At 40.4% G+C, this 19,335-nt stretch overlaps 1 protein-coding gene across 5 annotated transcripts in view; it reads left to right on the forward strand.

Moving 5' to 3' along the window:
* The first annotated feature begins 261 nt into the window (after window positions 1–261).
* CPQ (carboxypeptidase Q) overlaps window positions 262–19,335 on the forward strand; it is a 495,923-nt gene continuing 476,849 nt past the window's right edge. For 4 of the 5 annotated variants that reach the window (XM_055348055.2, XM_063709392.1, XM_063709393.1 and 1 more), the window contains exon 1: window positions 262–419. The gene's annotated coding sequence lies outside the window, so the exon portion shown is untranslated. The remainder of the gene's footprint in view (window positions 420–19,335) is intronic. The other variant, XM_063709391.1, reaches the window with a different exon arrangement.

Raw genomic sequence — 19,335 nt, forward strand, 5'->3', positions numbered from 1 at the left:
GCGGCCCTGGCCTGCGCACCACCCAGTCTGAAGGCGACGCCCCCGCACGAAGGAGTCAGGCCTAGGGGCTCGGGACCCAGGGCGACACTCAATTTTCTAACAGGAGCCACAGCCCAGAAGCTGAGCAGCCTTCCGGCCGATCTGTGGCCCTGAGGTCGCCCTTGGAGAGCGAGTGAGAACCCCCCAGGCGTTCCGGAGGTGGCGCCCGGCCCGAACCCGGCGCCCGACCCGGCCCCCGGAGTCAGGTCTTTGCCCCGCCTCTCGGCCCCGCGGCCTGGCCGGCAAGCAGGGCTGCAGTCACGTGGCGGCGCGGAGGGCCCCAGCCCGGTCAGGGGTGTGGCCGCCGCCACCGTAAGGCTAGGCGGCGAGCTTAGTCCTGGGAGCCGCCTCCGTCGCCGCCGTCAGAGCCGCCCTATCAGGTGTGTTTGCAGCCGAACTGGCAGTGCCCGCGGGCGGCTGGGCCGAGGCCTTGGCTCCTACCCGCGGCGGTCGGGCGGGCTGAGGCTGGAGCAGGCCAGGGGCGGGGGCAGAGGGGGACGGACTTCCAGCATCGCTCATTCGGGGGCGTGACGGGAGGACCTGGCTGGGGAGCGGCGGGTTGGGAGCCTGTGGCTGCCCCTTCGGTGACAGTGGAGTCACCGAGCCTAGAAATGGGGAAGCTGTGACGTGGGGGTGGTGGAGGATGCTGCGGGACAGCAGCGAGCACGGCCCTCAGCCGTCCTTCCCAACACGGTTTCACTTCCCCTCAGCTCCAGGGCTCAGCCCCAAGCCGCCCCCTTCATCCCCCATCTGCAAACAATCCTGGTCCCCCTGAGCCTCCAATATGCCTTAGCAGTTCTTTTGGGGTTCCTTTCGCATTTTACCGTGTACTTTCGCTTTTGATGCGTCTAGTTTCTGCTACTGGACTCTCCTAGAATCGAAGTTCCATGAGGGCAAAGTCCTATCTGACTTAGGACTCAGAGCTACTCAATAAGTAATTGAATGAGTACCTATGCCGTAGAACTGAGTGAATTAACAAATGAGTAAGTGAATAAATGAGTGCATACGAGATACAGCTGAATGAATCAGTGCATGAGTGAAAATAAAGATGTATGAAGTGGAAGCAGTGGAGACGCAGGCTTACAACTCCTATTTTTTGATAGCTTTCCAAAAAGTTGTGTGAATGTCGCACTTTTGCAAATGGAGGCATTCTGATTGGGACCACTTAAAAAGAGTTCTATGCTGTTCAAATAGTCTCTGGAAACGCCCCCTGGTATTTCCATTTTTGTTGGACTTGGCTATATGTGTTTGCTTAAAACAAAATATGCCTAGGTTTTTTCTTGCTTGTGTTTTGTTCACTTCTACTTTGGACGTTTAAAGAATCATTGTCACTATAATATTATTTCATGTATTTCTTAAAGATAAGGGTGACTCTGAAGGCAGAACCATATGACTCTGACTTGTTTGTAAAACCAGGCTTTTCTTTTGAATTCAGAGTTGTTAAGAATCTTGTCTGTTTTCCTGAGACAGGTGCTGGCTGATTTGCAGGTGACTGAAGAAGGCTACATAAGGCCCAGAAAGACACTTATCTGTTTGTAAACAAATAGGCTTAGCACATAGCTTTAATACAGTTGGTCACTGCAGCAGTTCTTACTTGCCAGGTCCAGGTTCCAGAGGAGCTGGATGACCTTGGACTTGCCACTTGATCTCTTTAGGTTTTAATTTCTTAATCTCCAAAATTAAGGTGTTTAGCTAGGAACCCTGCCTGAGTTAAACCTCTGGGATTCTTTTGTGTCACGGTTAGAAGTTGAAATTACAGATGATTTCATGGAGTTCTGCTTACTTCACCTCCTCTGTTTGAGATTCCATAGCATTTTGTCTCTGCTGTCTTCTCTGCTGTTTACAGCTCATTTCCTTTCTTCTCCACATCTGCAACAAGAAAGCCTGGGAGCTCAAGATAAGTGTAATAAACCCTAGGCTGGTGGGGAGAAAGGAGGGTAAGATTTTCTTCTACATTGTCACAGGCTCCTGGTCCTGGGTCTGACTTTTTTCCAGTGCAACCCAGTCTGACAATGCCATATATTCCCAGTATATCTGGGGAACTGCATCACTATTTCTTTGCATGCATTTGAGATTAGTTATCATAGATCACATTTTGGAGCTGGAAGGACCTTGGAGATTTTTTAAAGGCACTTCTAAAGTCATTATACATACATATTTAAATATTTTTGCATGCTACATTTAACAAACACAAAGTTCCAAATGTGTTAAGTAAAATGAAATTAATGTTACCTACTTCAGTGAATTCACATTTATAAGGAGAAGTGGAATACACATGTTGCTTGGTGAAAAGGGCCAACTTTCTCACACTGTTTTCCCAATGAGGTCATGTGTCATACAGGCATGGAATGTTACAAAGCTGATATTTATGGGGCACTGACCATACACCAGGCACTGTTATATTTAATCTTTTTACTTATATTGCCCCATTTAATCATCACTATATATCTAAGAGCTAGATACTATGGTAAGTCCTATTTGATCTTCTTAACTAGAAACAGTACATGGTAAATGGGAGAGTTAGGACTCAAAACTCAAGCAGATGGAAACAGGGTTTCTCCCAGAAACAAGACAATCCTGCCAGGAAAAACTGTGTGACTTTGAAGAATGTGGTCTCTGTGTGTGTTCAAGCATATATACAAACCCTGGGTTATTTGGGTAAATGAATTTAGAATAAGAGCACAGGGTGAAATGATGAAGACTGAATTATAGGGGAGTTGGTTGTTTTATCATTTTGAAAATTATTGAATTCCATTGAGATTCCAGAAGACTCTGATACTTTGACCTAGGTGCCCATGCATCTTAATTTTAAATGTGTTCAGACTTACCAATTTAGGGAATATAAAATGAGTGACATCGACAGCTGCCATCAGTGAATGGCACTTAAGGGCTTTGAACCATGAGTGCCAAGCAGTGTTGTTTCTTGGACTAGCTTTGTGCCCTTGGTAAGGCACTGCCTCCCAACCTCTTTCTTTATAAGACCAACAACCCCTAGTATAGACAAAGAACAATGCCTACATCTGTGTAATCCAGAGACAAGAATGCAGGATGGGTTTCCAGAACCCTTATAATTAATTGATGAGAGCAAAAGACGAAAAGAGAGGCCCATAAAATAAGTGGGAAATTATTTTGTTTCTTTTTTGTCAGCCAAGTTTAGCCCCATGGAAAGCAGAGACCAGTTGTGGCCGCCTGAAAAACTAAGAGCTGATGCCGGTTTGATTTAGCTCAGGAGGCTGAAACTTTCTGCCCCGAAGGCTGGTGTGATGGAATAGACCTTCCCATTGCTCACAATATTATGAAAAAAACATTAAAGCAACAATTTTTATTACTTGCCCTGAAGCTAGAGCTTTAAAATGTACTTTCTTCTCCCCTACCCTCCCTAAACCACTTAGCTTTTAAAAACAAACAACCCATTCATGTGTTTGTTACAGTCACATTATTAGTTCTTTCTCTTTATTCCTGGGCCCTTTTCTTTAATGCAGCAAAGTATTTGGAGGGATGTACTTGTGGATCTGTGGAATTTTGCTTTAGTTATTTTATTCAGAAAATATTAATTTCAATAACCATTTATTGAGTGTATACTATGTGACAGATAAAGATGAATGAGAACAAATCTAAATAGGAGAGTGACCCATCTGCAAACAATTGCACCACAGGGTAATGTGGAAGTAGTGGCCACTCACTCTTCCAGGAAAGAGGTATGATTGGAACTCAGGAAGACTTTGCAGAGAAGGTGAATTTTGAACTGTGTTTTAAAGCCTAAAGACCAAGCAGAGGGAGAAGGGTATTCCAAGAATGGAGAACAACAAGAGCAAGGAAAAGGAGGCAAGTATGAACATGGCATTCTTCAGGAGATGGGAGTTCAGTGTGGCTGTGGTAGGGAGGTGTGGTAAGGTTAGGGCCAGACAGTGATGGTCCTTGAATGTCATGTTATTTAAACTTTATCACAGTCTAGATAATCCTTTTCAGCATTATTTTTGTTTTGTTTTGTTTTGAGACAGGGCCTCTCTCTGTCACCCAGGCTGGAGTGCCGTGGCAAGATCTCACTGCGACTTCCGCCTCCCGGTTCAAGTGATTCTCCTGCCTCAGCCTCCCAAGTAGCTGGGACTACAGGCGCACACCACTACAGCTTGGCTAATTTTTTTATTTTTAGTAGAGACGGGACTTTGCCATGTGGGCCAGGTTGATCTCGACCTTCTGGCTTCAAGCTTTCTGCCTGCCTTGGCCTCCTAAAGTGTTGGGATTACAGGCATGAGCCACCGTGCCTGGCTCTTTTCAGCATTTTTAAGCTGAATTTTAAACAGAGGAATGATATGATTGGATTTTCCTTAGAAAATAGCTACAGTAATAATGTTTCAGAAGAACTGGGGAAGGAAGAGCCAGAAGGCCACAGGAAAATGAAGATGCTATTGCCATAGTTCTAATGAAATAGGATAAGGATCTAAACTAAGATAGGTTTGAGAGACTTTTTGAAGACAGAGCAGGATTAATGACTAGCTGGATATGGGAAATATGTTTGAAAATAATCCGAGGTTTTGGAATTGCTTAACTGGGTGAGTGGAGATGCCACTAATGAGGGTAAGAAATATAAGGTGAGGAAGAAGTTTCGGGAGAAAGACGGTGAGTGAGCAGAGGTAGCTGTGGAACATCTGGGTAGAGATCCCAGGATATAGCCTTTTCTGTAGCTGTGCTGTGATGTCACACAGTCAAGACCTCGGCCAAACATTACAATAGGGCCTCAGTCTAAAAAGACACATCAATTTAATAACTCACTTAAAAAATACATCATACTTATCTAATGACCATTACATTATATTTCAGGCAAGTTCTTAGAGAACTCTGATTCTTATGTAAGTGCCAGTGAAGGAAAAAAATTGGAGACTCAAACAATGAGGAGTTATTATAAGCTCCCAGGAGAAACTGAAAAAGAGAAATACAGACCAGAGTCGTTCAAAGGAACAAAGATAAGGAAATGGCAGGAGTGTTGCAGAAAGCAGTGGTTTCTGAAGACACAGGTATAGGCAGATATGAAATAGAAGAAATTTGAGCTGGCGCTTCCAAATAACTGTACTTCTTTAATGGTAAGATATCCCAAGCTTTGATTTGTCATCTTATTCAGTTTGTTAGGAAGAGACAAACAGGTGTGGGTGCTGGGCAGAGGGCTTGATCTCATTTTGCAGAGAAAGTGTTTGGAGACTTTGAACTAAGCAAAGAGTAACAGGGAAAATAAGATAAAAATGAAAAGGGTAATGATTCGGAGAAATTTTTCAGAGAATTTAAGGAATTCTATGACAAACAGGTGTTAAAGAAAAAGGCAGATCAACACAGTGTTCTCTTGATATAGTGGTATTAGACTTCCTTGGAAAAAAGATTCGCATAGCGCCTTATATTTAAAAAGCAATTTTATATATGATTGTTACAAGAACCTAGGAAGCAGGTGCAGCCAGGCATTATTATCTTTCTTTTATAAACTTAAAATCTGGCATGAAGGAGGCTGCAGTTTGTTTCATGGCTCAGATGGCTCAGATCCCGTGGCTGGCAGGGACTCAGAGCCTTCTGACTTTGGGTCCATTGCTTTGCCCATTGTATCAACGCCTTGCCTTACCTTGGAACCTTGGCCTTCTGCAGTGTGCCTCCTTCCCTTATCATATCATATCACATAAATGTAAAAGTAAAGCAGATGGTATTTGAAGACCAAAAGAACCAAGATCTCTGGGGAGACAGGCAGTGATGTGAAAGGATCCTTAGCACTGATTATGCTATATACAATAGGGATGTTCATGAAGAGTTGTGCATAGAGTGTATCTACGTAAATCAAATGACACTTTCAGTGCAGTAGGGGAGTCCACAATATCCAAAGTGTTATGATTAAATTTTTTATGAGGCAAATAATCCCTTTATAAAATGAACAATCAGTCACTCCTTGATATATTATCTGAATAAATCCAGATTTTCAAATATGGGGTTGACTTAAAGCAAGATACATCTCTAGTAGCCTACATCTATATTTATCATATATGAAGATTTTTCTGACTTGGGTATTGAATATGAAGATGGGGATCTGGAGCTGGATCCTCTAATTGTTAGAGACCATTTAAAATACAATGGACATCATAACTTGCAGCTAAATCCATTCAGCTACCTTTACTGTCTACCAAGCACCTAACAGGTACGCCATTGGATGGGGCAAAACTCAGCTGGGAAATGGAGAGAGAAGCCCAGCACTGGCACTGCCTTGAGTCTGACAGTTAGACCACAAGAAAGTCATAAATGTAAATTCACCAATATAGTGAGCCAGGGTAAGAAAACTAGAAACTCTTATGGTCCTTGAATTCTACATCAGCATTAAAATGAAACCAAGTATATTTCAAAGCAAAGACCGTTATGTTAGACCCAGAGTTATTCTGTACTGACAAAAGATAATCTCTGTAAGGAAGAAGAGGTAGTTGTGACTCTTTATGCATCAAACATTTAAAAATGCATATCTTTAAAACATAAAACTAATGATTAGAACTATGAGAAATAAGCGAAGCTATTTGTAGGACACTTTAGATCTGTTGTTTTACATGACAAATCAAGTAGACAAAGTCAAATGGTAATACACAAGATTTGAATAATATAACTAATGAGGTTGAATAATATAATTTATGAGTGAATAGGGATATGGAACATTTAATAGTATATTTTATTAATCAAAAAATTGTTATGTATGAATATATATGTACATGATATATATTGGGATATATGTGGGGTATATGTATGTATATATGTCTCCTTTTTTGCATTAATAAGTTCTTTTTTATTTTATTGTAAATTGGCAAATTATGGTTGTATATATTTATGAAATACAAAGTAATGTTGATATATGTCATAATACAACCTTCCATACAATGTGGAATGATTAAATCAAGCTAATAAACATACCCATCACCTTAAATACTTATCATTTTTGTGGTGAAAATATTTGAAATTTGCTCTCTCAGCAATTTTGAAATATACAACACAGTATAATTAACTATAGTCATCATGCTGACAATATAATCTCAAAAAATTTATTCCTCTTGTTTAATTGAAACTTTGAACCCTTTGGCATTCCCCATTTTCCCCAACCCCTCAGACTTTGGTAAGCACCATTCTACTCTACGCTTCTTAGTTCTGTTGTTTTAGATTCCACGTAGAAGTGAGATCATGTGGTATTTGTCTTTCTGTGCCTATGTCTGGCTTATTGCGTTTAGCATAATGTCCTGCAGCTTCATCCATGTTGTCACAAATGACAGAATTTCCTCATTTTTAAAGGCAGAATAGTATTTCATTGTGCATATATACCACCTATTCTTTAGCCATTTATCCGTTGATGGACACTTCGGTTGATTCTATAATTTGGCTATTGTGAATAGTGCTGCAGTGAACATGGGATTGCATATATCTCTTTAATATAATTATTTCAAATCTTTGGCTATGTACTTAGAAGTGGGATTGGTGGATCATATGATAGTTATATCTTCAGTTTTTTTGAGGACCCTCCATGAAGTTTTCTGTAATGGCTATACTAATTTACATTCCCATCAGCAATGTATAAGAGTTTCCTTTACTTCACATTGTCACCAGAATTTTTTGTTTGTTTGTTTGAGACGGAGTCTTGCTCTGTCGCCCAAGCTGGAGTGCAGTGGCGTGATGTCGGCTCACTGCAAGCTCCGCCTCCTGGGTTCACGCCATTCTCCTGCCTCAGCCTCCTGAGTAGCTGGGACTACAGGCGCCCGCCACCATGCCCGGCTAATTTTTTTTTGTATTTTTAGTAGAGACGGGGTTTCACTTTGTTAGCCAGGATTGTCTCGATCTCCTGACCTCGTGATCCACCCGCCTCAGCCTCCCAAAATACTGGGATTACAGGCGTGAGCCACCGCGCCCGGCCCCAGAATTTTGTTTTTGAGGCAGGATCTGGTTCTTTTGCTCAGGCTGGAGTACAGGGGCGTGATCTCGGCTCACTGCAACCTCTGCCTCCCAGGCTCAAGCCATCCTCCCTCCTCAGCCTCCTAGGTAACTGGGACTACAAGTGTGCCACTGTGCCTGGCTAATTTTTGTATATTTGTAGAGAATGAGTTTCGCCATGTTACCCAGACTGGTCTCAAACTCCTGAGCTCAAGCAATCTACTCTCCTTGGACTCCCAAAGTGCTGGATTACAGGAGTGAGCCACAGTGCCTAGTACATTTGTCATTTTCTGTCTTTTTCATAATAGCTATTCTAACTGGGGTGAGATAGTCTCATTGCAGTTTTGATTTGCATTTTTTTGATAATTAATGATGTTGAGCATTTTTTAATATATCTGTTGGCCATTTGTATGTCTTTTGAGAATTGTCTGTTCAGGCTCTTTGTCCATTTTTTAATCAGGTTGCTTGTTTTCTTGCTATTGAGTTGTTTGAGTTCCTTATACAGTTCATCCTTGAGCAATGCGAGGCTTAGCGATGCTGACTCCCTCTACAGTTGAAAATTCTAGTATAACTTTTGATTCCCCCAGAACTTAACTACTAATAGCCAACTGTTGACTGGAAGCCTTACCAATAACATAAATAGCCAATTAACACATATTTTGTATGTTACATGTAATATATACTATCTGCTTACAATAGAGTAAGGTAGAGAAAAGAAAATTTTATTGAGAAAATCCTAAGGGAGAGAAAATAGATTTACTATTTATTAAGTGGAAGTGAATCACCATAAAGGTCTTCATTCTTGTCATCTTTATGTTGAGTAGGCGGAGGAGGAGGAGGAAGAGAAGGGATTGGTCTTGCTGTCTTAGGGGTGGCAGAGGTGGAAGAAGCGGAGGAGGTGAAAGAGGAGGGAGGAGAGGCAGGCCCACTTGGTGTAACTTTCTGGAAATACATAATAATTTCTGTATGGCTACTTTTCTCTTTCTAAAAATGTTGTAAAGTTTATCTTAAAATGTTTCTATACAGTACCAGTCTTCTGCTATTTGCATTAGCTTCAGTGCCCATATCATAGAAGCGTTCATGTCATAAAAGAAGGCAAATGCAATCTTAAATAATCAGAACGCTTCTGCCAGATTGTCTGATGTTAATTTGCTTTTTGGTACTTTTATATCCTTCTCATCATCATAAGGCACTGGTTCAGAAGCACTCTGTCAAGTTGTCTTCTGTCAATTCCTCTGGTGTGTAGTGTCTATTAGCTCTTGAATTTCTCCAAGATTCATATCTTGACACCTTCATTCACCACCTTTTTCCCCACTATATTTACAATCGCTTTCATTATTTCCTTGAATTGGCTTTGTCATAAACCCTGTGAAGTCATACACAACAGCTGGGCACAGTTTTCTCCTGCAGGAACTGTTGTTGGCTTGATGGCTTTCACAGCTTTTTCTATAACAATGATGGTGTCTTCAGTGGGGTAATCCTTCTAGGCTTTCATGATGTTCTCTCTATCGGGGTTCTCTAACATAGCACTGACATCCTTTCCATAGAGTACTGTGTATAATGAGCCTTCAAGGTCCTTATGATCCCCTAATCTAGAGGATGATTAGAGACGTTGCATTTGGGGGCAAGTAGGACCCTTGGATGTCTTTGATGTTGAACTCATGGGGTTCTAGGTGGCCAGGGGCATTGTCTAATATGAAAATAATTTTAAAAGGCATTCCCTTACCAGCAAGATACTTTCTGACTTCAGAGAAAAAGCATCAGTGGAACCAATCCAGAAAAATAGTTCTTGTTTAAGCCAAAAGACTGGTAGCTGATGTTTATCTTTTTCCATCAAGGCTTGGAGGTTAGCAGCTTTATAGATGACAGTCCTGACCATAAACCTGACTGCATTTGCATGAAACAGTAGTTAGCCTATGGCTTCCTACCTTAAATCTTGGTGCTCACTTCTCTTCCTTACTAATAAATGTCCTTTGTGGCTTTTTTTTTTTTTCCAGAATACAGCATGTTCAGCTGCATTAAAACCCTGTTTAGGCAGGTATCCTTTCTCCTCAATGATTTTTTAATGGCTTTGCAATATAGTTTGATATCAGGCAGTGTGATGCTTCCAGCTTTGTTTGTTTTATTTAAGATCATCTTGGTGATTTCTTTTTAATTCCCTATGAATTTTAGGGTTATTTTTTCTGTTTCCTTTTAAAATATACTTTCTGGCCATTTTTCTCTCTCTTCATCTTCTGAAATTATGTGAAGATTAGTTACCTTGACTGTGATTGTGTCACATAATTCTTGTAGGTTTTCTTCATCTTTTTCATTCTTTTTTCTTTTTGCTCCTCTGATGAATAATTTCAAATATTCTGTATTTAGCTCATTGATTCTGCTGCTTAATTGAGTCTGCTGTTGAAGATTTCTATTGCATTTTTCAATTAAGTCATTGTATTCTTTATCTCTTGGGTTTCTTTTTTATTGTTTCTACTTCTTCTATATTCTCATTTTGTGTATTGTTTTTCAAATTTCATTTAATTTTATATCCATATATTCTTGTAGTTCACTGAACTGCTTTACAAGGATTTTTCTGAATCTTTTTTCTACCACTTTATAGATCTTCATTTTTTAGTCTGTTATTGGAGCTTTGTTAGTTTCTTTTGATGATTACAGATGCTCTTTGACTTACAATGGGCTTATGTCCTATTAAACCCATAGTAATTTCAAAACTTTGTAAGTAAGAAATGTGTTTAATACCCCAGTAAACCAATTGTAATGTCAAAAAATTACGAGTTGAACCATCGTAAGTGCAGATGCTCCTTGACTTACAATGGGGTTATATCCTGTTAAGTCCGTTATAAAGTTGTATAGTTGTAAGTTGAACCATCATAAATTGGGGACCGTCTATATTTGTAATCCTTGTGTTCTAGCATTGGTGTCTGCACATTTGAAGAGACAGCTTCTTCCTGAGTGCAGTGGTATAATGACAGCTCACTGCAGCCTTGACCTCCTGGGCTCATAAGATTCTCCCACCTCAGCCTCTTGAGTAGTTGGGACCACAGGTGTTTGCCACCATGCCTGGCTACTTTTTGTATTTTTTGTAGAGAGGGGTTTCACCATGTTGTCCAGGCTGGTCTTGAACTCCTGGGCTCAAGTGATCTACTTACCTTGGCCTCCCAAAATGCTGGAATAACAGGCATAAGCCACTGCATCCAGCCCCAACAGCTTGCTCTTCTGGTCTTTACAGGTATTCTTTGTCAGGGATTGACCTTTACTTCTTAGTCTAGGCTGTGATTCTAGTTGGGTCAGGTGGTAATGACCCCATGCAGGCAGAGCTCGCTATAGTTGGCTGGGTGCTGCCTTTGCTCTGAGGTCTGATGGGGCTACTGGCTCGGCTCCCATGCTTCGGGGAGACCACTGGCTGAGCTCTGCTATAATTTCTGATTGGACAAGGTTGTAGGGTGTACTTCCTGGCTGGGTGGTACTACTTTTTTGGTTCAACAGTTGAGCAGGGCTGCAGGCTGGACTCTGAGTTTAGGTGGAGTTGCTGCTCAGGATGGATGGGGTCTGGAGTATATGCTGCATAGAACTGCACAGCTGAGGATTGCCTGTCTCTGGGCAGGGCCTTAGAGTGGGCTCTGAGTCTGGATTGAGTCACTCTTTGGATTTCTGCGTCAGGCAATTCCAACCCCTATGATCCACAGAAATGCCCTGTGATGGTCATCTCCACATCTCCCGCCTGGGTAAGGCATTGGGGTCGCCTCTGAGGCTGGCCATCTAAAGTCTCAAAGCAGGCTGACCTTCTCATCATATTTCTGTGAACAGTCAACTTGGCTTTGCAAGTGATCCATACCATTGGCTGGTATCTCTGATTGCGCACCACCACTGGGAGGAACATAGAGCCATCACCAAAATTTGCACACTGTTCCCTGTGAGCTCTGCCTCCTTTCTTTGTTTATACCTAACCCAGGAGGTCTAGCCATGTCATTACTGCCAGTATTCCTCATGAGGTCAGATGGGAGTGGGCTTTCTGGGAAGTGTCTCAGAATGCTAGGGAGCTGGATGTCTAGAAACTCTGGTTACCTTTTTTTTTTTTTTTTTTTTTTTTAACTGTATGGGCCCAGTTAAAAAGACCCTCTTGGCAGGGCACAGTGGCTCACGCCTGTAATCCCAGCACTTTGGGAGGCCGAGGTGGGTGGATCACGAGGTCAGGAGATCAAGACCATCCTGGCAAACATGGTGAAACCCCGTCTCTACTAAAAATACAAAAATTAGCTGGACGTGGTGGTGTGCGCCTGTAATCCCAGCTACTCAGGAGGCTGAGGCAGGGGAATCACTTGAACCCAGGAGGCAGAGGTTGCAGTGAGCCGAGATTGTGCCACTGCTGGGGCAACAGAGTGGGACTCTGTCTCAAAAAAAAAAAAATCCTCTCTCTGTGTGTCACCATGCTGATCTGGGGGAGCAGGAGGGGCAGTGTAGTCAACGTGAGATTGTTCCTCTTCTAATATGGTTTTTATTTGATTCAGTGGCCTATTCATTCAGCTGTCTCCGTTTCTTTCTCAAGTTTGTAAGTTTTCACAAAAATGTTCTTGTCTTTGGATTGTTGCTTGTTGGACTTTCTGTAGAGGGAAGTGAAGCCAAGTGAAGCCTGGGACTTCCTATTCTGCCATCTTGCTGATGTCATGCCTACATGTTTACAGAAAATTCACATCCTCTTATAACATTTATGAGACATTGTAAAAAACAAAACAAAACAACAACAACAACAAAACCCAAAAGCCTTAAATGAAGACTTTAGTGAATTCCAGAGTCCTTCTTACTCTTACTGGCCTTGTGCCTTAGCCCTCTGGTTTAGCCCCTGTTTCCAGCTAGCTTTTAACAGGTTGAGAAGATGAAAAGAAAACATACCTCTCTCCTTTCACAATGCTGTGAAGTAGCTCATATAATTCATCTTCCACGTTTATATACGTATGTCTCTTTTGTGCCCAGAGCATCATTTTGAGATTCTTTTTTCATTATCAAAATACATTGGATCTATGTTATTCATAACTAATCTGAGGCTGTATTTGTTACATTTGAGTATTTTAAATCATTAATGCCATATATATTGTATACCAAAATTTACCATCTAAAACACCTGGCTATTCTTTTGTAGGGTTTTTCTTTTCATTAGCTTTTTTGAGCTAAAGCTTAAAGAAAATCAGGGACCAAAGGAAGGTTAGAAAGTGGCTGGAGGTATCATAAACACCAACTAAGTTCTTTGAGAAGCAGAAGGTACATCATGGAAATCAGCATTATTCTGACTTCATTTCATTGCCTACTCAGTCCAAATTTTAGGGTTTACAACTTAAACTAATAACTCACTGGCACCTTGCATTTCCTGTGGCTTAATGGTTAAGAACATGGGCTTTGAAGTCATTGTCCTGAGTTCAAATTTGAGGTCTACCACCATCACCTATGTGACTTTGGGCCAAACACATATACTCTTTATACCTCCATTTCTTCATCCATAAAATTGGGATAAAAATTATAACTGTCTGCAGTGGGCAGAATACTGTCTTTCCTACCACCCCCTATGGTGTCCATATCTTAATCCCTGAAACTGTGCATGTTAGGTTACATTGCAAAGGGGAATTAAGGTTGCAGATAGAATTAACATTATTAATCATCTGGCCTTAAAATAGGAAATTATGCTGGATTATCCTGGTGGGCCCAATGTAATCACAAAGGTCTTTAAAAGTGGAAGAGTGAAGCAGAAGAAGTCAGAGAGTTAGGAACATGTGATTATGGAAGAATGTTCAAAGAGAGACAGTGCCACTGGCTTTGAAGATGGAGGAAGGGGGCCATGAGCCAAGGAATGTGGGTGGCCACTAGAAACTGAGGAAAGCAAGGAAATAGATTCTCTCCTAAAGCTTCCAGAAAGGGATGCAGCCCTGCCAATACCTTGCTTTTACGTGATGCATACAGTGTTAGACTTCTGACCTAAAGAACTGCAAAATAATAAATTTGTATTCAGATACCAAATTTGTGGTATTTTGTTACAGCAGAAATAGGAAATAAATGCACCGCCATATGGGGTTGTTGTAAGGGTTAGGAAATGTAAACCTTTAAGATAGACCTGCCACATGGTAAATGCTCAGTTAGTATTAGCCACTATTATTATCCATTGGTACTTTAGTTTCCCTTCTGTCTTTGCTCTTTTGTGGTAGTTGTCTTGTAATTAACCAAATTTGTGGTTATCTTCCCTACAAAGACTATGGCCCTAGGTGTTTTTCACTCTCATTTTAGTCTATACTCAGCCTCCAGTAATTTGTCAAAATTACCATTTCAGAGTCCCTACCATTTTGTGGTTCCAGCAGCTTCTGTTCCAGGTGAGTAGATCTTGGCTGTGACTCTCTGGATTTGCCTGTCTCTCCAGATTTTAGGGTGGTAGTTTGCCCTGCAACTTCAGTTCTGTGGAGCGTCCAAGGAAAGTCACTGGTTTTCACTTTGTTTTGTTTCATTATTGTAAGGACATGAGTGCTGACTTCCAAGTTCTTTACATGTTGGTACTGAAATTGGAAGTGTGGGCAGTGCTCTTTACCCTACGGCTTTAATACTCTTTCTATACACATGAGATTTTCATCTCTACACTTTACTTCTTTCAGATTTCCATTATCTGGTTTTCACTTCATTCATTTCATTTCCAAACATGCTTTTTCTGTATTTTCTATTTAGGTTAGTGGCATCTCAATCCAAGGGATAGTAGTTAATTTGATGTGTCTGAAATACAGGGTGCAAAACAGGCTCATAGTCGGGGAGATTGCCCTTAACTCTCCACCTTTCCTGAATCCTTTTCTTCAGAATTAGTAAGTCGCCAAGGGCTGTTGTGTCTATGAATTTTGCCCACATCCTTGCTGTCGTTGCGCTAGTCCTAACTCTTGACTCGGCCATGCAGAATATTTTAAACCACTTTATCCTCTACACTGCCTCAGAGTTAGATCATAAGTTGGATCATGTTACTTCCTCTCTCAGAAGACCTACGTTTTGAAAAATTGCCTGTGGAATAAATCCCAAACTCCTAATTTGGCATTTAAGGTTCTTAAAGATCTGTAATTAAGGTATATTTCTAGGTGTATTCATAGTGCATGTACCTACTGTATTTGCTAGTGCTACCACAACAAAATCCTGCAGACTGGGTAGGTTAAACAACAGAAATGAATTTTCTCATGGTTGTGGGGGCTGGAAGTCCAAGATCAAAGTGTCTGCATGTTTGGTTTCTTCTGAGGCCTCTCTTTTTGGCTTGCACGTGGCCATCTTTTCTCGAGGTACTTACATAGTCTTCTCTCTGTGCATGCACACCCCGATATCGCTCTGTGTATTCCAGTTTCCTCTTCTTATATGGACACCAGTCAGATTCTTTTAGGGCCCACCCTGATAGTCTCATTTTACCTTAACACCTCTTTCAAAGCCCCATTTTCAAATAGTCACAGTCCAAAGCCCTGGGGGTTAGGGCTTTAACGTATGAATTTTGGGGAACACAATTTAGCCCATAACACCGACTGTATCCCTCTATGTATTCTGTACTCATGAATGTATAATGGATCACCTAGGAAGATTTAGAAAATACTGATTTGGGGGTCTCACCCAACTTCTTGTAGGTTCTGAATCAGTAGGTCTGAAATGGGGCTGAGAATACATTTGGTGTTTGTGTGTGTGTGTGTGTGTGTTTACACTTCTCCCTAGTGCTTTCCCAGCTTTCCTAGACTCTTTAACATTATTGGTGAACATACTATAAGTGTTCATACCTTTGCTCATATTTGTTTTTTAACTGAAAATTCTCTTCCTACCATACCTATGAAATTTAATATCTATGAAAATTAATTTAGCCTTCTAGGCTGATCTGAAATATCATCTTTTCTGTTATCTTTTTCTTATTCTCTCCAGAGACAATCCTGCAATACTTTGTTGTGATTTTATTTTACTTTATATAAGTACTGAAGAATTTATTTTGTTTTATATGATAGTCATTTGCCTTCTTCTTTCACTAGCTTTCTGAGACCAAAGAGGACATATTCTTTATTTCTGTATATATGAAACAGCGGCAGTTGCTCTGAACATAGTAGATAATTAATCAATCTTTGCAGTGTGAAAAATGAACTAGTTAAGAAATGCTAATATTTTTATTGTGACTTTTTATAAAATGGAGATCATTGGGTGAAAAATGAACATATCAAATGTAAAACAAGTGGCAGACTTTTTTTTAAAAAGACTTTACTTTTTTTTGAAAAGCAGTTTTAGATTTATAGCAAAATTGAGAAACTGTAGAAATATCCCATACACTACCTGCCCCTCACATGTGCATTCCCCACCAGAGTGGTACATTCGTTGCAATTGATGAACCCATATAGACATATCATCATCGCCCAAAGCCCATGGTTTATATTAGCGTTCACTCTTGGTGGTGTGCTTTCTGTGGGTTTGGATTGCCCTAAAAATCCCCTGTACTCTACTTGTTCATCCCTCCCTTCCCCTCACTCCTGGCAACTACTGATCTTTTCTCTGTGTTCGTAGTTTTGCACTTTCCAAGATGTCATATAGTTGGAATCATACAGTATGTAGTCTTTTCAGATTCGCTTCTTTCACTGAGTAATATGCATTTACTTCTCCTCCCTGTCTCTTTATGGCTTGATAGCACATTTCTTTTTAGCTCTGAATAATATTCCATTGTCTGGATGTACTATAGTTTATTTATCCGTTCACCTACTGAAGATCATCTTGGTTGCTTCCAAATTTTGGCAATTATGAATAAACCTGCTCTTTACATCCATGTGCAGGTTTTTGTGTTTACATGTCTTCAACCCTTTTGGGAAAATATTAAAGAATGCCATTGCTGGATTGTATGTTAAGAGTATGTTTAGTTTTTTAAGAAACTGTCAAACTATTTTCCAAAGTGGGTGCACCATTTTACATTCTCACCAGCAATGAGTGAGCATTCCTGTTGCTCCACATCCTCACCAGCATTTGGTATTGTCAGTATTATGGTTTTGGGCCATTCTGCTAGGTCTGTAGTGGTATCTTGTTTTCTTTTCCATTTCCCTGCTTACATATGATGTGAAGTATCTTTTCACATGTTTATTTTCCACTTTATATCTTCTTGGTAAGGTGTCTGTTAAGGTCTTTGGGTCATTTTTTAATTGGGTTGTTTGTTTTCTTGTTGCTGGGTTTTTAAGAGTTCTTTGTATATTTTGGATAATAGTCCTTATATTTAATATGTCTTTTGCAAGAGTGGCAGAATTTTTGTTCATTATTTTTTTCTTGAATTAAATATCCTTAACATTACACATAAACAGTATTTTTAATGTGTATTTTCAATTTGGAACTTTTAACATTTAAAAATTTCTCTTGATGAAGATATGTGATAATAAAAGGGGGGCAAAGTGAAGACATTGTAACAATTTTTGATAATCGCATCTTCTTCTGCATTGCATTTTTCAGGGCAGAGTATTAATGGTCCAGTTCTTAAAGATAAATGGATTCCTCAATGTTTATTTGTAGTATATCCTTGTTTATTCTCCTAATGAAGAACTGCATCCTTAAAGCTGGCAGAATTAGGTAGACTTGTCTATTAGCTGAGCTACTAAGCTTTATTTTCCTGGGTCAATGAATAACAGAAACAATTCTCAAAATAATTAAATCTGTTAAGACCCAGTTTTGGGGTAAGGAGCTGGGGTCTGGCATTTCCTTTTTGTTGGTTTTTCAAAAATTATTAAAACTTCAATGGTTGGCCAGGTGTGGTGGCTCATGCCTATAATCCCAGCACTTTGAGTGGCAGGCAGATCGCTTGAGCCCGGGAGTTCAACACTAACCTGGGCAACATGGCAAAACCTCAACTGTACAGAAAATATGAGAATTAGTTGGGTGTGATGTGGCACTCCTGTAGTCCCAGCTACTTGAGAGGCTGAGGCGGCAGGATCACCTGAGCCCTGTAAGGGTGAGGCTGCAGTGAGCCAAGATCACACCAGCACTCCAGCCTGAGCTACAGAGCAAAGCCCTGTCTCAAACAAAACAAAACAAAATCTCAATGTTAAACTTTCTAGAGAATGGGTAATCACCTTTCAAGTCATTTTTCCAAACCCATTTCTGAACCAGGACAGGCAATAACAGAGATTGGCAGGGGAAGGACTGATGTCTCCCCACAAGGGAAAAAGGACTCTGCATTGAAAACACAGATGAGCCTTTGGATGTGGAAATTTACAAGGCTCAGAGAGCCCCGAAACATCTTCAGAAGTGGAGCCCAGCAGAATAATGGGAGGCTGTGTGCTGGCTTGGCACTGGAGACTGTCTGGCACAAACTACACTGTAAACAACTCCTCAAACATTTTCATCTGCATACATGATATTAGATTCTCCAAATGTCCAATTAAACACTTGTCAATGGAAGAAATGTTTGTTTCCTCAGCTGACCTGTTGTCAGCCTTGGCCTTCCTGATGGGGAAGCAGTTTCAGCTGATACTGTGGTATGCTCTTCCTTTCTGGGCCTGATCTTGTCCCTTTTGAGAACTGTGGAGACTGTGCCAAGCTGTGGACCATGGGATTAGGTTAGGTAACTAAAGAAAATATCCAGGCTGTGAGCACTTTTCAAACCTAAGAAAATCTTTAGTTTTTTTTGCACAGTTGTAAACCGTTTGTGCTTAAAAAATTATAAAAGTGATTGCAGTTGAGATAAAGAGAAAAGAGCAGTGCTGATATGTGTTTATATACTTCTAAGGGCTGACTTCATTTTTTTCAACATCTTAAACTTCTATTGAACAAATATTGTGTGTGTAGGTGTGTGTTTGTGTGTGTGTGTGTCATCATCTCTGTTGACAGAAATGCTCAATTATAAGTCTCTGTGACTGGAAGAGCAGTGAAGGACTTGGACACATGCTGTAGAAACATAAAGGAAGTGAGGAAGGCAATATTGGAGAAGAATCAAAGGAGTTTAAATTATTCTTTGGAAAAGTTGGAGTTTATAAATTAAAAAAAAACTGTATGACCTTGAGCAAATTTCTATTTTTACTAGTGTCAGTTTCCTAATCCATAAGATAGGGAATATAATGTCAAGAACATCGAAGGTTATTGTTAAAATTAAATAAAATGATCTATGTAAAATACAGCAACACTTGCCACATTGTAAATGCTCAAGAAATGCTAGCTAATATTGAAATATGAAATAATACTTCTTTGGTCCAAAGATGTTTAAGCATTCCTATTTGGTAAAGAGAAGGAGCAAAAGAACAAGAGAAAAATTAGATAATTGGTACAGTATGAACAGAGAATTTGGCTTTGGAAAGGAGGGTAGGCAGTTCTTTCACTGGGACAGGAGCTCAGAATGACTCTATAGGTAAAGGGATAGAAGAACTT

Source organism: Gorilla gorilla, chromosome 7, assembly GCF_029281585.2.
Source record: "Gorilla gorilla gorilla isolate KB3781 chromosome 7, NHGRI_mGorGor1-v2.1_pri, whole genome shotgun sequence".
In the NCBI taxonomy this organism is placed as follows: Eukaryota; Metazoa; Chordata; class Mammalia; order Primates; family Hominidae; genus Gorilla; species Gorilla gorilla.